Source organism: Camelus dromedarius, chromosome 14 (assembly GCF_036321535.1).
Source record: "Camelus dromedarius isolate mCamDro1 chromosome 14, mCamDro1.pat, whole genome shotgun sequence".
Lineage (NCBI taxonomy): Eukaryota > Metazoa > Chordata > Mammalia > Artiodactyla > Camelidae > Camelus > Camelus dromedarius.
In genome coordinates this window covers 34,869,126-34,893,082 of record NC_087449.1, presented here as the reverse complement: position 1 = coordinate 34,893,082, position 23,957 = coordinate 34,869,126, and the positions used below count along the sequence as shown (strand labels likewise).

Here is a 23,957-nt window from a genome sequence, read left to right as displayed (position 1 = left end):
ACTATGTTAATATTAGTGGAGATCCTGCTGTAACTGATACAATGATTATTGAAAAATAATACTGTCATGACATGGAGAGGGGACTTGGTTTCCAAGTTTGCGGAGGGCTGCTGAGTGCATTCCCTCCACGTCAGAGACAGGGAAACAGGCTCAGATGGATTCAGTGATGGATCTAGACCACATGGACCTAGAGCCAGGGGAAGCCAGAGTGGGATTTAGAATCAGGTCGTTTGACCCTTTCTACCACCTCACTGGCTGACTCAGCAGCAGACAGAAAGTGCCCGCTCAGCCCAAGCGGCTAAAATTTGGTTCCACTGTCTTGCTGAGCGCAGCCTGATGCCGGGCCCTGGCCGCACGGCTCCACGGTGGCCAGCACCGTCTTTTGCCCTCAAGCAGCACGTTGACCGGCATGAAAGGACAGAGCTGAACAGCGATGGGAGGTTTGTTGGACGTGGTCACTGCCCCTGTCAGGGACAAAGGGAAGAGATCCTATAGTGCTCGTGCCCCACACCCCCAATTTCAGCCTGTCAGGGACAAATATCTGGACAGTGAACACACTAAACTGACAGCGCAGGAGAGGCACACGTTAACAGAGGCGGAGGCTGCACCTCGTCTCCAAAACCCTGGGCCCAGGTGCAGCCGGGTGCCCTGGTTCAGGTCCTTAAACTCCCTCCCCTGCACCACTTCTTCATCTGCAAAATGGGGTAATCAGTGATCCTTTCTTCCTCAACAGGAAGGGACAGCAGGATGGAGTGAGGTGACAAATTTGAAGAGACAGCCTGGAGCCCAGGATGCTTTAAGCAAGGAGTTCCCTTATCACTTCTAAAAGAAGAACAATAATACTCCCACAGGGTGATTCAAAATAGCAAAAGAAATGAGGGTGTTCCAGTGCCTCAGACACAGCAGACACTTAAAGGATACTTCGGTCACATCTGCTGCCACACCTTGGAGCATTGGAGCCCCCCTAGGACTGCACACTCCTACGCCCTCCACCAGCCTTTTCGCTGTCCTTCAGTCTCTCTGAAAATGGGACCCTGCCTCCTCTCCAAAGCCATCCCCAGCCTGTGCACTTCATCCATCAGCTCCTCCCTCTCCAGCCCCTCCTCACCAGCATTTACACCTGCCCCCCACCAGCAGGGCACCCTCCCAGAGTCTTTGCTTCCTCTGCCTCCAGCCCACACACTCCTCACCCTGCTTCCCTGCCTCCCAGCCCCACCCACTCTAACAAAAGAGTCCCTCTCCCCTCCTGTTTCTCCCCCTCTTTGAAGAAGCTTTGTGAGCTTTTCAAACAAGTAAATGAAAGAAAACCTTTCTATTTGCCAAAGCAACCCTTTGGCAGCCTGTGGCGGTGTTGACCTCCTTCCTTCGAGAACGTCTCCTGCTTTCTTGATTGATGTCAGTTGCTGTAGGTTTTCCTTCTACCTCTCTGGCCATGTCTCTGCTTGGTAGGCTCCTCTCCTCCCCTGCTGACAATTCCTGAAATTTCTGCCTCTAGCCCAGAGACCTCTCCTAAGCACAGACCCACATGTCCAGATGCCCCATTCATCTCCACTTGTGTGTCCCACAAAAACCTCCAACTCAAAATGACAAAAACTGAGCTGACTTCCACCAAAACTTCTAGTCCTCCCCACCTTGGACTTTGCCATCTCCACACCCTCTGTCAACCAAGCCAGAAACCTCAGCACAGAAAGTCCAGAAATAAATCCATGCACTTATGGTCAATTAATCTATGACAAAGGAGGCAAGAATATACAATGGAGAAAAGACAGTCTCTTCAATAAGTGGTGCTGGGAAAACTGGACAGCTACATGTAAAAGAGTGAAATTAGAACATTCTCTAACACCATATATAAAAATAAACTCAAAATGGATTAAAGACCTAAATGTAAGACCAGATACTCTAAAACTACTAGAGGAAAACATACGTAGAACACTCTTTGACATAAATTGAAGCAATTTTTTTTTGGATCCATCTCTTAGAGTAATGGAAAAAAAAGCAAAAATAAACAAATGGGACCTAATTAAACTTAAAAGCTTTTTTACACAGCAAAGGAAACCATAAATAAAACGAAAAGACAACCTATGAAATGGTAAAAAATATTTGCAAACAATGATACCAACAAAGGGTTAATTTCCAAAATATACAAACAGCTTGTGTAGCTCAATATTAAAAAAAGAAGAAAAAATGAACCCAATCAAAAAATGGTCAAAAGACCTAAATAGACATTTCTCCAAAGAAGACATACAGATGGCCAACAGGCACATGAAAAGATGCTCAACATCACTAATTACTAGAGAAATGCAGATCAAAACTACAATGAGGTACCACCTCACATTGGTCAGAATGGCCATCATTTAAAAGTCTACAAATAAGAACTGCTGGAGAGGTTGTGGAGAAGAAGGAACCCTCCTACATTGTTGGTAGGAATGTAAATTGGTGCAGCCACTATGGAATACAGTATGAAGGTTCCTTAAAAAGCTAAAAATATAATTAGCATATGATCCAGCAATCCCACTGCTGGGCATATATCTAGAAAAGACAAAAACTCTAATTCAAAAAGATACATACACTTCAATGTTCATAGCAGCACTATTTATAATAATCAAGACATGGAGGCAAACTAAATGTCCATCAACAGATCAAGGGATAAAGAAGATGTGGTATATATAATGGAATGTCACTCAGCCATATAAAAGAGTGAAATACTGCCATTTGTAGCAACATGGATGGACCTAGAGATTATCATACTAACAGAAGTAAGTCAGAGAAAACAAGTATCATATGGTATCACTCACATATGGAATTTTAAAAAACAGACAAATTAACTTATTTATAAAACAGAAACAGACTCACGGGGATAGAAAACAAATGTATGATTACCAAAGAGGAAAGAGGAGTAGGAATAAACTGGGAATCTGGGATTAACAGATACATGCTACTATATATAAAATAGGTAAACAACAAGGACCTACTGTATTGCACAAAGAACTGTATTAAATACCTTATAATAACCTATAATGGAAAAGAATCTGTAAAAGAGTATATATATAATATATGTATGTGTGTATATATATATATATATATATATAACTGAATAACTTTGCTGTACACCTGAAACATTGTAAATCAACTATACTTCAATTAAAGATGAAAAATAATTTAAAATACAAATAAAATTGAAGAAAAGATTCCTAGGGCTGTCATAACAAAGTACTACAAACTGGTTGGCTTAAAACAACAGGAATTTATTCTCTCACAGTTCTAGAGGCTTAAAGTTCAAAATCAAGGTGTCAGTAGGGCCATGCCTCCCACCTGCCCCCCGGACGAAGAATTCTCCCTTAATTCTAGCTTCTGGTGGATGTTGGCAATTCTTGGCATTCCTGGGCGTGAGGCAGCGTAAGTCCAATCTCTGCCTGTCTTCACGTGGCCATCTTCCCACTGTGTATCTAAGTCCCTATTTTCTCTTCATATAAGGACACACTGGACTGGGAGCCACGGGATCCCATCTTGCATCTGCAAAGACCCTATTTCTAATAAGACCACGTTCTGAGGTTCCAGATGAACATGAATTTGAGGAGAACACTATTCAACCCAGCGCATTTAAAATCAGGAGATTCCACAGAAATATCTAGATTGCCACTTTTCTTCAAAAGACAAAACAAAACAGATCTGATCCCACATCATCCTGCACCCCAGATTCCCACGTGGTGACGAGTGGCTGGAGTAGAGAAGCCTTCTCATTCCCAGTGGTACTGGGCACATGCTGTCCACTCACCACAGTCCTTCCCCCAGGGACAGCAGGCCAGGATCAAAGGCAACTCCCACAAGCGTGCTCCTTAAAAAGAGAAGTGACTTTCTGTCAGAAAGTAGAGAATATGCGACTTTTAAAGAGGCAACTGCTCTCCGCCCAAGCATTTCTCTCATTTACATCACCTGCCTGGGCCTTGGGATTTTCACCTGCCACTGGCTGTATAGCGATGTGTTTCTGTGACTGTCACTGGCTAGATGTAGCAGTCGCTCTGCATACCCCACCCACAGGCCTGCTCCTGACATTCCTCGGCCAGCATCTGTATGGCTTTACCTATGGGTCTCCTCGGGCTACCAGAGCCCATTTTCCCCTCCCTCGTGCCAGCCCCCAACCACTGACAGATGAGAGTCAGCATACAAACACCCCAGCTCCCTCATCCATGGGCATGCCAGCCCTAAGGCATGCGTTCTCCTCAGGATTTCCCAGGGCTTCCCAGTGCAATGAAGCTCCAGCTGCTCACTGTGGTGACGTGCTTCAGTGACACACCCTCAGGTGGCTCACTGCCTGCCTGCCTCACTCCCTTGGCTCCTGGAGAAGTGCTTTCTGAGATCACCTCTCAGATAACCTGTTTGCACAAGAGCCCTTATCTCAGGGTCAGCTGCTGGAGGAACCCCCACCTGAGGACAGAGACTGGTCTGAGTGCCGTATTCGTCTCCCCACCCACAGCACAGTGTGGTGATGAGCACACTGAGAAGAGCACTTAATTGGTCATTCATTTATTCAGCTGTATGTGTCGAGCTCTGCCAGCTCCTCTCAGGCCTGGCCTGGGTTAGGTGCTGGGAGACAGTGATGAGAGGCCCCTTATGTTTCATGCCCTCCGGGAGCTTCCAATCCAGGGAAGAGAACAGAGACTGCTGCCTCCCTAGAAGCCTATAGTGTGCTCCTGGACACACTGGGAGTGTGGAAAAAGCTGGGGAAAGCAGCACAAGCCTAGATAGAGAGAACAAAATGACTGGGCATTCTTTCCTGAGTCAACTAGTATATCAGTATTCCTTCAAGCTCTCCTGGCAGAGGGCACAAACAGGGAAGAGAAACCAGCTACAATAGAGAACCAAAGAGGGCAGCTCCAGGCATTCCAGTATCCAAGCTCTCCTGGCAGCACAACAGTCCAATAGAGAGCACAAGGCTGTGTCAGCACCAAAGAGGGGCTAACTCAGTCTGGCAGGGTAGGAGGACTCCCAGGAGGAGGTGTCACCTAAGCTGAGCCGTGAGGGACAGGAAGGCATTTGTAAGCTACAGAAAGGAAAAAGCATTCTAGGCAAAGACAACTGCGCATTGCAAGGTAGGAAGGTGTAAAAATGGGTCTGTTTAGGGAACTGCAAGTGGTTTCGTGTGGCTGAGTCAAAGGAGAGGGCTCAGAGGGAGGAGGAGCAGACAGGGGCACAATTATGAAGGAGCTTCTCTGTGCTGATCAGAGGCATTCAGACCTCCTTGAGACTCAATTTTCTTCTCAGTGGAATGAACATGATGAGGCTTTTATAAAGAGAAACGCTATTAACTCAAGTGGCCCTCAGGGAACCACAGCTACTTTATCTTGAGAATCACAGGAAGTCACTGCAGGATTTGAAACAGCTCAATGGTATTGTCAGCTTGGAGCCTTAAGAGATGCCAGGGAGGAGGTTGCTGGGACCAGAATGGAGATGGCGGCTGCCTGGAGCCCTAGAGACAAGCTGCATAGTGCCAGCAGCTTCTTATGTCTCTCTGCCTGAGAACTTTCTCTAGTATCGGAGTCTTCCCAACCATCTGCAGCAGAGGCCAGAAATGCTGAGGAGTTAATGCCCCAGGAGCAGCCTCACCCAAGGAAAGTCGGGAGTTGGTGGATGAGAATTCCCACCTCCTAGCCCTCAGAAGGCCCCTAGCTGGATTGAGTTCCAGGTGATGCCAGAGGCAACACCACTCATTAGCATAACTTGTATTAGCCTTTCTCCACTTCCTGCCTCGCTTTCCCACTCCCTCACTATGCCTCCGAGAATCACCTCCCAAATAAACTATTCACACCCAAATTCTTGTCTCAGGATCTACTTTCTGGGAAACTCAAACTAAGTAGTTGGTCACAGAAATGGCCCCAGAAAAGCAGATGTCAGGAGGAGATTACAGAATTAAATCCCTGACAAGTCAGATGACAAAGAGAACCCCATTTCCAGTGGGAAGGGAGATGCTTTTGCAGCATCACAATTCCTGACTCTCACCTGTGATGGACTGGGCAGATATATAAGGGGAAAGGGAATCAAAAGCTATGTAATAGTTCCAGCACTTGAAAGACATGGAGGCAATGGTAATTATATGGGTTGCAGAGTTCATTAACTTTTGTTACCTTTCACAGAAGCCTTGAAGAAAGAGAATCTGTCAGGCTCAGATAAGTCCACTCTCAACTCAAGGCACATTGTGAAAACTAGAAGGGCTCCATAGCACAATTTAAAGAGACATTCATCTCTTGCAGCTGGAGGACAGACTGTGCCAAAAGTCAGCCCAAGATTAGATTGTAAGCATGGCTGAGTTATAAGAAAGACTAATCCACAGCCTCAGTAAGTCTCTGGCTAACATTAGGGTTCACAGAGCAGAAGAGACCCTGAGACTTGGGATTCAGATTTGAGAACCTGAGACCAACCCCCCACATTCTCTTGAAACCTATATGTTGCCACCAATGCGTCCCTTCCCCTCACAGAGAAGAGCAGCCTCCCGTTGCCAGGAGACCGTGCAAAGTCCTCACCTAAGGAAAACGCCTTCAAAGATAATGGCTGTTGTCCTGCCTCCCCCCACCCCACTGTCCATGACATGTGGACCAAAAACTATGGTCCAGTCTCAGCATGGCTTGACAGGGAAGTACTGTCCCTTATATGGAAGGCAACAGATTATTCACCATCAGAGCCCCAGGGCTCTAATATATACCAGAAGGAACTGGAGGATTATATATGAGAGTGTATCTTGAGGGTGTTGGACCATGGTGGAAGTAAATGTTAAGGCTGGGTAGGACATAATTTATTGAAGTTTGTTGAAGTCACTCAAGACTTCACAACCTGACAAGGATGTTCAAAGCCCAGCTTTACACTAGGATGGTTACTAAGTTGATAGGATGGTTCCTTGAAACTTGGAGATGACAATGGCCTACAGTAAGTGAGGTAGAAATACCATAGCTGCCTTGGCAGAGTATTATGGAAGAAATTAGAGGCTCAGAGTAGTGGGCATGCTAGAATGGATTTATGACATAAGATCAGACAGCGACTAAGTTCTGTAAGAGGGCTAGAAGACACTCACTTTACTAAGTGGATGTGCATTATGGAATAATAACGCACAGGAAGAAAGTCAGTGGTGGCTTTCCTCTGTAAGCCAAGTTGATGATAAAGATGCATCTATGGAACTGAAACATCAGAGACAAGATGGGTCTTATGGGCAACAAAACTGGAATGGTAACCAGAGACTCTGACCCACAGGGCTATGTGGTGATGGCTAACAGATCACAGTGTTTCCAGAGGTGAGACAGATGGACAGCCATCTAGAGTGCTGACTTATAAACCAAAAAACACAAGCACATGGAAGCAGAAGACTGATAATCAGTTGTCACAATGAAGCATGATGTTCCCTTGCTCAGTTTCTAGACTTGAGCCAGTTCTCAGAACCAGAGTCCATTAATTGAAGGAGAGGCAAGTCCCCTTGCAGAAGGGCCTGGCAGTGTCATAGTAAGTATATACAATATATATTATCCCCCATCCCCCAAAGCCCTAGTTAAAAGACTAATTACATATGGGAGAAAGGGAAACACCCAGGTCCCTTGAGAGATGTTGAATAAAGTGCCTAATCTGGCACTCTTACCAGGAAACCCAATATGCCATCATGGCTCCCTTGTTGGACTGGAATTATATGAAGACCAGATGACACACGGAGTCCTGGCCCAAGTCCATCTTGTAGTGGAATCTGTCCTGTGAGAAAAGGTCAAGTAAAAGCCCCTGAAACTGTCCCCTGCTCTGGCCAAGAGAAGGAATCAGAAGCAGTGCTACATCATGGATGGAATGGCAGAAATTAGCTCACCCTCAGTGAGTTAAAGGATACCAGGGTGGTGATTTTTACCATATCCCTTTCTAATTCACCATTACATCTCCTGCAAAAAAAAAAAAAAAAAGTTCATGGTGGACAATAATGGACTACCAGAAATTTAACAAAGTGGTAGATCAGCTACTGCCATTGTACTGGATACCGTATCTCTGCTAGAATCAATCAGCACGTGGTATGCAGCTATTGACTGGGCAAATGTATTCTCTGTAAGCCCCACCAAAAAGGAAGACCAGCCGTTTACAGTTCTCATTTCACAGTCACCTACGATGAACAGCTATACACACTGACCTTCTTTCCCCAGGGCAAAGATAATCCTCCTTTCTGTCTCAATATAAGTCAAAGGAACATTGATCATTCTGACATTGCCACAGAACATCACCACACTGATCCACCTACTGATCACATCATGTTAATCAGATCTCGTGAGCAGAAGTACTCTTGGAAAGAAATATGTGTGCCAGAGAATAGATTAACCTCACAAAGATTAAAGGGCCTGCCACATCAGCAATGCTTTTAGTAGTCCAATGACATAGGGCATTTGAGGACATCTCATTACCTCAAAGTTAAGGCTGTTATTGCACCCTTTATCTCCTACAGCTAAGAAAGAGGCACAGTCCTTAGTAAGCCAGCCTACACTTAGGCACACAGCTCTACTCCATTTAATCGGTGACTTAGAAGTTACCTATTTTGAGAACTCTCTAAGCTGGTGCAGGTCGCTGTAAAAGCTGCCCTGACCCATGGGATATATGACCCAGCAGACCCAGTGGCTTTAGAGGGTTCCATGGTAGACAAGGAAACCATGTGGAATCTCTGACAAGCCCCAAAATAAGGGTTTCAGTGTAGACTTCTAGGATTCTGGGAGAAAGCTGTTCATGCTTCTGCAGCAGAGAGGTCCTCACTATTCAAAGACAAACTTCTGGCATGTTATCAGGCCTTAGGATAAACTGAGCACTTGACCTAGAATATCAGATGATTATGAAACCCAAGATGCTTCTCAAGAGCTAGGTATTATCAGACCCACCAGCAAGTCTATCATGCGATTTAAATGGTACATGTGGTACCAGGCTTGAGCAGGTCCAGAAGGTACAAATAGGACCCAAATTACATGTTTCCTGCCTCTTTTGCATTGAGGCCTCTCCTCAATCAGCTTCACCTATGGCTTTGGAGGAGGAATTGCAACAACCAGCTGATGGAAAGGAGAAAAATCCAGGCTTGGTTCATGGGCAGGAAGACTCAATATGTTCACGCAAGTTGAAAATGGACTTTTACACTACAGCCCATTCAGAGGTGGCTCCAAGAGGAGGGATGGGGGGAACATGGTGGAGAAACATGAATTTTTTTCAAAACATGAGTTTATACTAATATTACTAATTCAAGTTAACATTATAGGAGTTTTAGTTACTCCTCTGATTTCTTAATACCAATGTTATGGATGCATAGTTTACATACAATAAAATTTGCTTGTTTTAGGAATACAACTGTGTAACATCCAACACCCTAAAGGAATCCCTCATGCCCCTGTGCAGCTGATCTCATCTCTTGACCCTCAACTTCTCGCTACTGCTGATCTCCTTTCTGTCACTTTAGCTTCTCCTTGTCTAGAATTTTATATACACAGTACATGATATATAGTCTTTTGTGTTTGACCTCTTAGCATGTTTTTGAGATTTATCTATACTTTTGCATATATTAATATTATATTTATTTTTATTCCTGAATTAGTATGAATATACCACAATTTTTTTTATCCACTCACCAATTGATGGACAGTTGGATTGTTTTCAATTTGAGTTATTATGAATAAAGCAGGTATAAGCATTCCAGTAAAGCAGGTAAAAGCATTCCATTCCAAGTCTTGACATATGTTTTTATTTCTCTTGAATAAAAAGCTAAGAGTAAGATTTGAGGAAAATATAAGTGTGTGTTTAACTTCATTAAATACTGCCAAACTATTTCCAAAGTGGTTGAACTATTTTGCATTCCCATCAGCAAAGCATGAAAGTTCTGATTGTTCCACAAGCTGCCAACACTTAATATCACAACCCTTTTTCCCTTTAGTCATTCTAGTGATTGGACAGTCATCTCATTGTAGCTCTCATTTGCATTTCCCTGGCAATGGTGATATTGATCACCTTTTCATATAGAGGTCCTCTGATTTTATAATTTTCTCTGGCACTGAAAATCTTGGTTGCTAACAGCTGTTTGTCTACATTGATGGAACTGTTTCTATCTTTTCCATCGCTATCAGCTGCTGGCTGTAAAAGTCAATAATTCATGGGAAGCAGAAAAGTGGGAAAGTGAAGGTTTTGGAGTTTGGCAGCCAAATGGAGACCTTGAACCATCACTTTCAGGCTGAGTGGTCTTGGGCAAGTCCATTAAACTCCCCAAGCCTCAGTCTCTTATTTTCAAAATGGGCACTGACATCAACAACAACCAGTAATTATTACTAGCTACCATTTATCAAGCACCTTCTGTGTGTCAGACTTTATGCTAAGTGTATTATTTACATCTAAGTAAGTGTATTTATATTATTTAAAGTGCCTACAGTGGTACCTAGAACATACCAAGCTCTATATTAGTATTATATTTTAAATGTATTTTATTACTGTAAAATATACATAAACGTTACCATTTTTAAGTGTACAACTTAGCGGCATTAATTACATTCACATTGTGGTGCAAACATCACCACTATCCATCTCCAGAACTTTTTCATCATCTCACACTGAAATTCTGTACCCATTAAACACTAACTCCCTATTCTCGTTCCCTCAGCTCCTGGCAACAACTGTTCTACTTTCTGTTTCTATAAATTTGGCTATTCTAGGTACCTCATACAATACTCATCCTTTTGTTGCTTATTAATTTCACTTAGTACAATGTCTTCCAGCTTCATCCATGTTGTAGTATGTGTCAGAATTTCATTTCTATTTAAGTCTGCTTTACTTATCTTCTGTCTGGTTTTTCTATGCATTATTGAAAGTGAGGCTTACAGGCTCCAACCATTATTGTAGAACTGTCTGTTCCTCTCTTTGATTCTGTCAATTTTTCCTTCATACATTTTGAGATCTGTTATTAGGTGCACACATTTGTTATTATTATTATTATACCCTCACAGTAAACTATGAGGCAAGACCATCATCCCTATATTGCAGGTGAGGAAGAGAAGGCTTACAGAATTTATCTTGACTGAGGTCAACACATATCATAATGATACTTTTAAAAAATGCATTTATCACCATTGGTGATAGCTATTGTACCCTTTCCTAATTCTGAATATTGGCGATTAATGGGAAATTATTAGCATTTAGCTTGCCTTTTCTATTCAAACTGCCTGCCAAATTGCATGTAACCAAATATCCTTGGCTGAGGAGGAAAGGTCTTTCCTTACAAAAGAATTTCAACTAGAAAATGTTGATAGAATGACGAAATTAAAAAGAACACTTTTTTGCAAGCTCTCATGGAATGACGTTCCCAGTGATGATGAATGATGGATGCAAACCCAATTGATCAAAGTTTGGTGGGTGTATTTCTGTTACTACTGTAACAAATTACTACAAATTTATTGGCTTAAAAGACACAAACTTATTATCTTAAAGTTCTGGAGGTCAGAAGTCTGAAAAGAGTCTCAGTGGGCTAAAATCAGGATCACAACGGCTATGTTCCTTACAAGGCCCTAGTGGGGAATCTGACTCTGCCTGCATCCCTTGCCTACTTGCTTCTTTCTCCTTCTTCAAAGCTATCAGTGTAGCATCTTCAAATCTTTTTCTAACCCTGACCTTCCCCTCTCTGCTTCCCTCTTCCACTTTCAGGGACCCTTGTGCTTATGTTGGGCTCACCTGGATAATCCAAAATAATCTCTGTATCTTAACGTCAATTGATTATCATCCTTGATTCTACCTGCAATCTTTATTTTCTCTTCCTAGGTAACAATATGTTCACAAATTCTGGAGATGAGGACATGGACATCTTTGGGGGAAGGGTGTGATTTTGCCTACCACAGTGGGGAACTAGATGTTTAGAAGGTATCAGATTATCAACTCACAGCTTTTCAGATCACTGACATTAAAAAAAAAAAAGTCCAAGAGCTGTTCTAGATTAAATAATAATGGTTCCCCCAGAAGCAGACTCCAATATAATGGGTTTGGGGTATTTGGGTACTAGAGAACCAATCAGGTAGAATGGAAGAGCTACAGGGAAGGGAAGGAGCTAATGCAGGATTTGCTGTTAAGTCAGTTACCATAGTTGGCAACCGGACCTCAATTTCATGAGGAAACTCTGGGAAATGGCACAAAACACAGGACCCAGAATTACCCCCATCCAAAGGGCAGAGGAGCTGGAATAGTTACCTACCAAAGGCAAAAGTCACTTGTAGAGGACTGGTCCTTGGGAGTTAATTCCTTCACATGTAGCAAGCAATCTGTATTTGACCCTTGCAATGGATCACATTTTAACAGTTCCTTTCGCTATACAAAAGAAAATATATTTTCAATAATTAATATGAAATAAAATGGAAAATAATCGGATAGAAAATAAATGCAGTGAAAAGTTTCTTTTGTTGAACTTTGTATGTATAATCATGCCATTAACATTTAAAGTAATGAAAAATAAAATAAGTATTGCTATACCAAAAAGAAAAAGAAGAAATAAATGCTTTCTAAATGTATCAACATAATTTTTGAGAAAGGGGGGAAACATACCCCCATTGGTCTATTGTAATAATGAATAACAATAAAATTTATTTTCAAGCCTTAACTTTTGCAAATTTGTGAGTGACTTCATCAAAATTATCTTCTTCTTCTTTTTATCAGTTTTAACTTTGAAAGTCTCTTTTACATGAAGCAATCCATATATATTTTGGTGGAGATTCTTAAAAACCCATTTCACAACAAATTTCAGAAATGATCACATTGCATATTACCTTGTTTTCAGAGGATGCATTCTAGTGGATTTCAATTTGTCTCCAGAGTCAAAAATTTCCAGTAAACTATCTTCACCATTCACTGTGCTTAGTAAAAACCTCCATTTTCATTCTGTAAAATGAGATAAAATGGCTGAATGATGGCAAACATTGACATTATTTGAGTCATTGTTTTAGAATGAGTGTCCAGTTCTTGGCAGAAATGATCAAAGTACTCAAACATTGCCTTTTTATTTCTTCTGGCATCTTTCATCATTTCTCCTGGCATTCGTCTTCAAAAATTGATTTCTTTTTTCTTTGTAAACACATTCTTTTCATTTTGTGTTGTACAGTTAATGTCCTTCTCCACAATTTTTATGTACTGATCTTCAGGCATGAGTTTTACAAGGTTAATCAATGAAGGTTGATTCTGGCTCTTTGCAAACATTTATGTCTTACTAACCTCAGCTAAAATTTCACACCAAATAATAAAATATAATTCAGAAAACAAATCATGTGGAGAAAAGAACACATTATGAGTTTATCCTCTTCTGTCTATGACTTGTTTTACATTTCACAATATTTCAAAAGTTAACATTAACTTTCAGATTTTTGTCCTTATTGTGCACACAACTTCATTTGCCTGGAGTAGTCTATTTCATTGATATACTGATGCTCAGTAGAATTTTTAGTAGATGAGGTGATACTGAAAAGAATGGATAATTTTTTCCCAATGTCTAAAAAAATCACCCATTAAAAAGCACTTCTAAAAGTGTGAACTCCATAAAAGTTCAGAGAATTTTGTACAAGACACAAATATGGATTTGGAATTAATAACTTTGATTTTTACCCAAACTATACCATGCGTACCAAACACAAATATTTCACCTCAAATTTCATACTTTTTCATTTACTGTTTTAAATTGTAAACACAAATAAAATCTCCAAGAGATCACATATAGTGACAAAATTAACTCAAGTTCTGATTCTTCATCTTTACAGTCACTACACTATTATCATTTATTTCAAATCTGCTGCTGAAACATAGGACTATGTCACTGACAGAGGTTGGAGTAACGAGCTGTGTCCCAAGCAAGCGCCAATGATTCCAAACCTATACTAACTTATTTTTGAAACAAACGCAAGTAGCTGAGTCTGCATATGTTGGGAGCTGACTCTATACCTCGATTGCTCTGAATTAACTTCCATGTAGAATACAATACTTGTTAAAGTATAAGTAATTAAAAGGTGATCATTTGATACCATTTAAATGGAGTAAGCACATCCCACTCTGTCTCTCCCATTGTATGCAACCAAAAAATCCCAGAAAGAACACATGGTGCAGTTATCTGAGGACTTTGCAAAGTAAATAATAGCAGGAGGGTTAAGGAAGGAAACCAGAACTTGAAGAACCACTAATCCAGTGGTGAATTTTCTTGTTTTACTCCTCCAATATCTCCCAGCCTGAACTTAAAGCCAGCCTGAAAACCAAAACAGCACACCCAGAACTAATCATATTTAATGGTGAAGGACTAAATCTTTAAGATGCAAGATTAAACTATGGCAAGGATCTCTATTCTCATAATGCCCATTCAACACTGTAGCAGAAGTAAAACTATCCCTACCTAAAGATGACATAATTGTTTATGAAAGAAAATCCCAAGGAATGTACAAAACAGCTTCTATAATTAACAAATGAATTTAGCAAACTTGCAAGATACAATGTTTTCATAGAAATATAAAATGTATATCTATTTAATAGCAATGAACAATTGGAAACCAAATGTTTAAAACAGTACTTACAATGATTCCCCCCAAAATGAAATAGTTATAAATCTAACACAACAAGTTCAGAATCTGTGTGCTGAAAACTATGAAATGCTCTTGAAAGAAATGAAAGATGATGTAAATGGAAGGAGAAACATACCATATACACAGGTTGGAATGCTCAATATAGTTAAAATTGAATTCTTCCTTAAAACTGAAATGGACATATAGATTCAACACAATTCCAATGAAAATCACAGCAGGAGTTTTTGCAGATGTAGACAAACATATTCTGAAGTTTATATGGAGAGCCAAAGGAACTAGAATAGTCAAAATAATTTTTAAATAAGAATAAATTTGGAGGTTTCGTGGCACAGACTTAATATTTACTATAAAGCTACAGTGATGAAGATGGTGTAGCGATGGATACATAAATCAATGGAACAAAATAGAATCCAGAAATAGACACACACAGATGTGGCCAGTTGTTCTTTCAACAAAGGTGCAAAGACAATTCAATAAAGAAAGGATTGTCTTTTCAACAAAGAGTTTTAGAACATTTGGTCATCAATATGCAAAGAATGAATTTCAACCTAAATTTCATGCCTTAAAGAAAATTTATCATAGGTCAAAGGTAAAATGTAAAGCTATTAAAATTTTAGAAGAAAATATAGGAGAAATCTTTCTGACTTTGAGTTAGGCAAAGAGTTTGTAGATGTGATACCAAAAACACAATTCTTTAAAAATTGATAAATTGGACAATGAAAATTTAAAACTTTTGCTCTCTGAAAGATACCATTAAGAGAATGAAAAGATAAGATACAGACTGAAAGAAAATGTTTGTGAATTACATATTCAACAAAGAGCTTGTATTCGTGCTTAATATTCGATAATAAAAAGAAGAACAAACCAAACCCAAGCCAAACAGAGGAAGGAAATAACAAAGATTAGAGTGGAAATTAATGAAATAGAGCATAGCAAAACAATATGGAAAATAAAAAATGTTTTTTAAAAAATTAACAGAATTGACAACCCTTTAGCTATGCTGACCAAGAAAAAAGATTGAAGACTGAAGAAAAAAAAGATTCAAATTACTAAAATCAAAAATGAAAGAGGGAACATTACTTACAGAAATTTTAAAAAGGATTATAAGGGAATATTATAAACAACTATATATCAACAAATTAGATAGCTTCAATAAAATGAACAAATTCCTAGAAAGATGCAAACTACTGAAACTGACTCAAGAAGTAACAGATAGTTTGAATAGATCATTTACAAGTTAAGAGATCATATTAGTTACCAAAAAACCACCCACAAAGGAAAATAGAATAGGCCCATATTGTTTCACTGATGAATTCTACCAAACATTTAAGGAAGAATCAATACCAATTCTTCACAAACCCTTCTAAAAAATATGACAGGATATTTTCTAACTTAATCTATGAAACTAGCATTTTCGTAAAACCAGGCAGACATACAAGAAAACTGCAGACCAATATCTCTTATGAGTATAGATGCAAAATTTCTCAACAAAATGGACTGAATCCATCAACATACAAAACGGATTATATGCCATGAGTAAGTGGGATTTACTCCAGGAATAAAAGATTGGTTTAAAATTGAAAATTGATTAATATAATGCATCATATCAATAGAATAAAGGATAAAACTGTATGATCATCTCAACTGATGCATAAAATGCATTTGACAAAATTCAACAGCGCTTCATGATAAAAATATCAAACAAACCAGAAATAGAAGGGAACTTTATCAACCTAATTAAGGGCATCTACGAGAAATGCACAACTAACATCATATTTAGTGATGAAAGCCTGAATGGTTTCACCCTAAGATCAGGAACAAAATAAGGGTGTGCAGTCTTGTGGCTCTATTCAGCATTTTATTGGAGATTCTAGCCAGGGAAGTTATGCAAGGAAGCGAAATAAAAGGCATCCAGATTAGGAATAAAGAAGTAAAACTATCTTTGTTTACAGATGACATAATCTTGTATAGAATACCCTAAAGAATCAACTTACAAAAAACTATTAGAACTAATAGATAAGTTCAACAAAGATGCAGGATACAAGACCAACATACCAAAATCATTATATTTCTATACATGTGTAATGAACAATCCAAAGATGAAATTAAGAAAGCAATTCTATTTACAATAACATCAAATAGAATAAAATACTTAGGAGTAAATTTAACAAAATAACTACAAAATTTGTTCCTTAGAAACTACAAAACATTGTTGAAATAAATTTTTAAAAGCCCAAATAAATAGAAAGACATTCCATGTTCATGGATCAAAAGACTTAATATTGTTATGACAGGAATATTCAAATTAACCTACAGATTCAACATAATTCACATCAATATTCTAAACTTAATTCTCTGTAGAAATTGACAAGTTAACCCTAAAATTTGTATGGAAATTCAAGGGACACAAAATAGCCAAAACAATCTAGAAAAAGATAAACAAAATGAAGGACTCACACTTTGCAATTTCAAAACTTACTACAAAACTACATTAATCAAGACATTGTGGTATTGGCGTAAAGAGAGATACATATCAATAGAACAGAACTGAGAGTCCAAATTAGGTCCTCACATTTATGGTTAATTGAGTTTTGGCAAGGGTGCCAAGACAATTTAATGGGGGAAAGAACAGACTTTTCAACAAATAGTCCTGGGACAATTGGACATCCCCATGCAAAAGAATGAATTAAGACCATTACCTCACAAATAAACAAAAAGTAGCTCAAGATGGATCAAAGACTCAATATAAGAGTTAAAACTATAAAACTCTTTGAAGAAAATATGGGTGTAAATCATCATGACCTTAGTTTAGGCAGTGGTTTCTTACATATAACACCAAAAATGCAAACAACAAAGGAAAAAAAAACACAGATAAATTGCTTCCTGTCAAAATTAAAAACCACCAAGAAAGTGAAAAGATAACCTTAGAATGGGAGAAAAATGCTTGTAAATCACCTAGCTTATAAGGAGCTGCATCCGGAATACATAAAGAATTTTTACAACTCAATAGCAAACAGACAAACAATTCAATTTAAAAGTGGGCAAAGGACTTGAGTAGACATTTCTACAAAGGAGATATACAAATGGCCAAAAAGCACATGAAAAGATGCTCAATATCATTAGCCATCAGGGAAATGCAAATCAAAACCAAAATGAGATACCACTTTCACACCCACTAGGATGGCTAGAATCAAAAAGACAGCTAATAACAAGTGTTGACAACAATGTGGAGAAATTGGAACACTATTACTAGTAGGTTTGTAAAATGGTGCAGCTGCTGTGGAAAACAGTTTGTCAGTTTCTCAAAAGGTTAGATATAGAGTTGTGATCCAGCAATGCCACTCCTAGGTATTTATCCAAGAGAAATGAAAATGTATGTTCACAGAAAAAGTTGTACACAAATATTCATAGCAGCATTATTCGTAATAGCCACAGAGTGGAAGCACCTCAAGTGTCCATCAACAAAGGAATGGATAAACAAAATGTGATATAGCCATTCAATGGAATATTATTCAGCAATAAAAAGGATCCGTAGATCCATGCTACAACATGGATGAACCTCAAAACCATTATGCTAAGTGAAAGAAGGCAGACACAAAAGACCACATGTTGTGTGATTCCATTTACGTGAATATTCCAGAACAGACAAATTTATAGACAGAAAGTAAATTAGTGGCTGTGTAGAGTTGGAGAGTTTGGGGCAAATGGGTTGTGACTGCTAATGGGTACAGAATTTCTTTGGAGGGGTGATGAAAATATTCTAAAATTGATTATGGTGATGGCTTCACAATTGTGAGAATATACCATAAACCACTGAATTGTACACTTTACACAGGTGAATTGTATGGTATTTGAATTATATATCAAAAAAGTTGTTATTTAAAAATACTCAAAAAATACTGAACTGTAAGAAAAATTTTAAAACCCAATTTTTTTAATGGGCAAAATAATTTGAACAGACAATTCAGCAAAGAAGATAAATGGATAGAAAATAAATACATGAAAAGGTGCTTATGGTCATTAGTCATTAGGGAAATGCAAATTAAAACCACAATAAGATACCACTGCACTTCTATTAGAATGGTTTTTTTAAAAAGTGAGAGAAACCAAGAGTGATGATGTGGCAACTCTCCTATGTTGCTGAGAAGAATGCAAGATGGGATAACCCCTCTGGAAAACAGTTTGGCAATATTTTATAAAGTTAAACATACACTTACCATATGACTTGGCAATCACACTCCCAAGTATTTACCCTGAACAAATGAACTCTTGATCACATAAAAGACTGCTTATGGTTCACAGCAGCTTCATTCATCCATCCATAACCATCAAAAATTAAAACAACCCGAATGTTTTCCAACAGCGAATGGATTAGCAAACTGCAGTACACCCATACAATTGAATACTATGCAACAATAAATAGGAATGAACTATTGACACACGCAACAACTTGGACGAACCTTAAAAGAAACTCTAAAGATGAATACTGAAGTATTTCACAGTGGAATTTCACAATGTCAGTAATTTATTTTTAAATACTTCAAAGAAAAATTTAGGTCAAACAGATATGGAAAATGTTAATAATTATTAAAGTTTTGTGACAAGTATGTAAAGATTTATCATATCCTTCTCTCTACTCTCTTATATGCTTGAAATCTTTCATAATAAAAGGTTTTCAAAATTAAAAATGCATCACAGAATCCCAGAAACACTGAGTTTCTTAGTTTCTTAGCCAATGAACCCTCATTCCAATATGACCCCACAGTCCTATCATAGTATATCCCAAGATGAACCCAAATCAGAGAAAGCTTGGAGTATTTCAGTGTCCTCTGGAAAAGAAAATAGGAAAGCAAGTAACATGCTTTATGAAGCGTCTACTCTAAAATGCTAAGACAAAGACTAGGTAGGGTTGAAATGGGCAAACATTCAGCAGTCGTGAAAGCTTGGTTTTCCAGCAGGCAGACCCTATTCCCTTCAGAAGCCTTGGTAACTGAGGACTGGCTTCAGGGAGGACATCAATTGCCTCTTTTTAAGTCAGTATGTCTTGGGTGTTAGTCGCTTGCAACAGTAGAGTCTTGTCATGTTCCTTGACCTATAACGTTAGATCATGAAGGGCTATGTAGCTTTTACTTTGTTCACTGGAACATCTGCTGTTGGAACCCTGAGTCAACATATAAGAAGTCTGTACCCGAGACCACTATGACCAAGGGCTTCATGCAGGTGCTCCAAACAATAGTCCAGCTCAGCCCAGCCTTCCAAGCCATCCACACAAAGGCAACAAACATGTGACTGAAACTGTCACCCTCTAGACCAACACATCCACCAGCTGAATACCACTAACAGATCTCCATCAATACCATATGAGACAAAAAAAAAAAAATGACCCAGCCATGATCTGCCCAAATTCCTGACCCACAAAATTAGGAGATAATAAAATGGTTATTGTTTAAAGTCACTAAATCTGGGGCCATTTGTTATGCAGCAATAGTTAATAGAAATAGGAAGCTGGAAGGTAACCTATGCTGGGCAGTGGCAGACGCAGTTTTTAATGGAGACTGAAACTTTAAGAAAAAGAAGGCACTTGACCATGTGTACAAAGTGCAAGACCTTGAAAAGGACCTGTACAGGTAAGAAGTCCTGAAGTTTAAGCTCTATTGGGGTCACAATAGATCCAGGTACTGACTGCCCAGGGTCCTGCCCCAGGACAATGACCCAATGACCTTTACAGAGTGCACAATTTTAAGAGAATGATTTTAAGAGGCTAGCTTTCTTCACATGAACAAAATTGGTGAGAGACAGAACTCCAGTATCTGGGGTCTCAACACCCCTCCCTTGCCCACAGCCTCCACTAAGAGAGTCCTGTGTCCTATAGGGGGAAGGAAGGGTGCTGGCCCACTTCATCCTCCCCAAGGTGCTGCTGCTACCCACATGTTGACTCCTTGTACCATTTGGTGTCCATACCTAGAGGCCCTATAAGCCCCTCAAACTCTGGTTTTTGAATTTGAACTTTTTTCCTCACCCTCCAATCTTGCCTCTGTTCCAAAAGCCCATGACTCTGAGTGTCACCAATGAGTCACCCAGCTCAGACACCTGGAAACTAGCCATAAGTCCTTCCAGCTGACTCCCCACATTGGATCAACAGTGGAGAGTCTGGCTTCCAGCAGTTCTCTCCATCTCTACTCCCACTGGTCATTTTTTGGTGCTTCCATCTCTCATGGCTTCAGAGGGGTTTCCTTCAGGTTGGCCTTTCCCCTCACAATCTATCCAGTCTAAATGCAAATCTCACAGGCACTGCTGTCAATGGCTCGAAGGACCCACACTGAAAGCCAGGCCCCTTAATCTAGAGTTCAAAGATCTGCCTGATCTGACCTCTAACCTCTGTCTAACGTCACAGCCTGCTCCAGACTCCTCCTTCTCCACCTGCTCCTCCTGAGGGACCCCTCACTCCCTCACCAATTTCCTGCTATGAACTGCAATGCAGTGCAAAGCCCCTTGCCAAGGCCCTGAGAAGCCAGCTGCAGCCTCACTCCCATCTCAGACACATCTCTAGAAACCAGAGTCTCCAGTTGGATGACCCTTCTCTGTGGTCCCTTGCTCTGGGCAGGATGTCTCCCATAACTTGTGACACTTTAGAGGATTTATAAACTGAACTTGCTCCAGTCATTCAATCCCTCTGAGCTGTTTATCTCTCTGTGAAATGCGACAATAGCCACACCAAAGGATCTAACAATTATAATAGAAGCCTAGTGAGTAAGCACTGAGCTAAGAGCTTTTTGCACAATGTTTCATTTAATACTCACAGCACTCAAAGTGGCATATACTCTTATCGGCCCTATTTAACTAAGAAGGAAACTAAGGTGAAGCACCTTGGCTAACTTGCCTTGCCCTGGCAGACCTCCCTGACCCCTGGGGCACTGATCAGTGCATTCTCTTTGCCTATTTAGTTGTGTCCCCTCTCAACCCCCAACACATAGTTTCCATCTGGCAAAGACGGCACCTGTCTTGCACACTTGTATATCCCAAGATCCCAGAACTGGGTTTGGTATACAGTAAGTACTTAGTAAATATTTGCTGACTGAGGTAATCTGTGAATGAATAAACATAGCCCGCAACAGAGCCTAGACCCCAGCTCTTGGCTCTTTCTCACCCCCTGATCCTATGGTGGGGAGAGGCCAGGGGTATAGCTGCTGCTGTTGTTTGGAGGAGTAGGAGGAGGAAGATGAGGAGAAGATAATTTTAAAGCTACTATTTCAGTGAGTCTGTCTCCCCCATGGTGGTCCACGTCCACGTCCTCCCAGTGCCCAGGCCAGGGTCAGCTCCAGTAGGCTCAGGGGAGAGCTGGGGAATAAACACGGGCAGTATAGGTCAGACAGGGAATTTCTGTCCCATCTTTCCCTCCCAAGAGAAAAGAGGCGATATTCCCACCATGGTCTCCTCCATCAGGGGTGACAGCCATGCTCGACACAGGAACCCCGAGCTCCTTCCAAATATGGATCCCAGGGGATCTCAGGTCTCAGGCCCCAGGCTCCTCCCGCCTCGGACGGAGGCTCCCTGAACCACACGTGCCTACTAACCCGCACCCCCTCCTCCCACCACTGCCGGCTAGCAACCCAGCTTTAGCGTCCCAGGCACCGATTCCCTCTCCTCAGAGGCTGGATGTGCGACCCTGGGCCGGTCACTGCTGGTCTCTGAGCCTTGGTCTTCCTGCTCCATGAGCAGCGGCATCCAGGGCAATGAGAGTGCAGGATTTTGCCAGGTACCTGACCAGGCTGTGACTGACCTCTCTGGGCTTCCATCGCCGGGCCAGGGAGGAGAGTAGGCTTGAAACCCCGCTACTCCACCCCGTCTAACTTCCACCGCTCAAGAACTATTCTGAACTCTACCGAAGATGCTCGAAGCCCAGAGCTGAGGCCACGGCCTCTGGGCCCTAGGAGCAAGCCGCTTCTCCTCTCTAGGCCGCCTGTGTACACCGGAGGCGGGCTTCCGCATAGCGCCCACCATCGGTCAGCGGAGACCAATTCATGAGAGGAGAAGGAGGAGTAGGCCTCCTGGGAGAGTGGAAAGAAGAGATCTAAGGTCCCCGGACGGTTGGACAAGTCCCTGAACCACTCTGGACCTCAGTTTCCTCCTCTGTAAAATGGAGCCCATAATAAACAGCTCACTGGATTCTCCCGACTGTGCTGTGAGGATGAACTAAAATAATGACCTTGAGAGCTACGAAGCTCCAGATGTTCTTGAGAGTGCGTATCTCGGGCCCACAGGCCGCCTCCCTCGGTTTGGCTAGAGCGCCGGCAGGAACCAAGAACTTGAGGACCCAGTATAGGTCCCTCCTGAGACCAAGAGAAAACCGATCTTAATCTAGAGTGGGGTCGGGGGCTGATGCCAGGGAGGGGGCGGCTGGAGCCCGGGCTGAGAGAGGACGCGAGGCCTCTGAAAACCCGGAGAGGGAGGAGGGCACTGGAGGCTTGACGCGCAGCCTTGAAGCGCAAGAAAGTTCACACTTCTAGAAGACCCCGCGGCGCTCTTTCCCGCCTTCCTGGCTACTTCCTAGGTAACTCTTTCCCCCTTTCTTTCTCCTCTTTCTCTCTTTTCTATCTTCATTGCTTGTCTCGCCCCATCTCTCTCTCGCCCCCATCTTTCTTCTCTCGCTCCTTCTCCCCCACTTCCACCTCCTCGTCACCCTCGCACTTTATAACCAAACAGCCAAACCTCTTTCCAATTAAAGTGGAATTAGGCAACTCAATCAAATTAGTTCCCTATTAAAGCCCTTCTTTATTAAACCGTTTTCTTGTCCTGCTATTAAGTTTCACTGCCTGGCGGAACTCGAGCTGGCCCCATAAGTTTACCTTGGGAAGTCGCCGGCCCAGCCTAGGGGAGGGGGCACCTTGTTTCTCGGAGAGGGGGAGTCACCCTGCCGGGAGCAGGAGGGACAACGGGAGGTCGGAGGAGGGGGGTCGGCTCCGGAGCCGCTAATTTGCTCTGCACGGCTTGAGGAGGGAAGGTAAAAGGGGTACGGAGTGAGGTAGGGCTGGAAGACGCGTCCTCACCGCCGCTCTCAGATTACACTGCCTAGGGCGAAGGTAGCACTCCGCCACCCCCACCACCCCCCAAATAACTCCCAGGCCACGAGCCTCTGTGGGAGAACTGTCGCAGCCTTTCCTCCCCAACCGCCGCCTCGGCAGCGGTTCGTTCCCAACCTGAGAAAGGACGCGCGCTGTGTGCGACCCAGGCTGCGCCCAAATCTGCGCCCCGGGAAGAACAGGAACCCGGTGGCCGGCCTTGCAGGATTCCAAAGAGAGCAGAGCAACTGCAACGCGACCCTGCGGCAGCCCGCGCGCGGGAGCGGGAAGTGGGAGGGACCAGGTCCCACATGCGCAGCGGGCGCCT

General features: G+C 41.5%; 1 long non-coding RNA gene across 1 annotated transcript; it reads right to left on the bottom strand.

Annotated features, from left to right (window-relative positions):
• Positions 1-3,231: 3,231 nt before the first annotated feature.
• On the bottom strand, positions 3,232-23,906 carry LOC116156714 (uncharacterized). The gene is made up of 4 exons (XR_004140501.2): positions 23,768-23,906; positions 12,780-12,891; positions 12,212-12,324; positions 3,232-3,835 (listed from the first exon to the last, which is right to left on the bottom strand). It is a non-coding gene; the product is annotated as an uncharacterized LOC116156714 (long non-coding RNA).
• Positions 23,907-23,957: the final 51 nt, after the last annotated feature.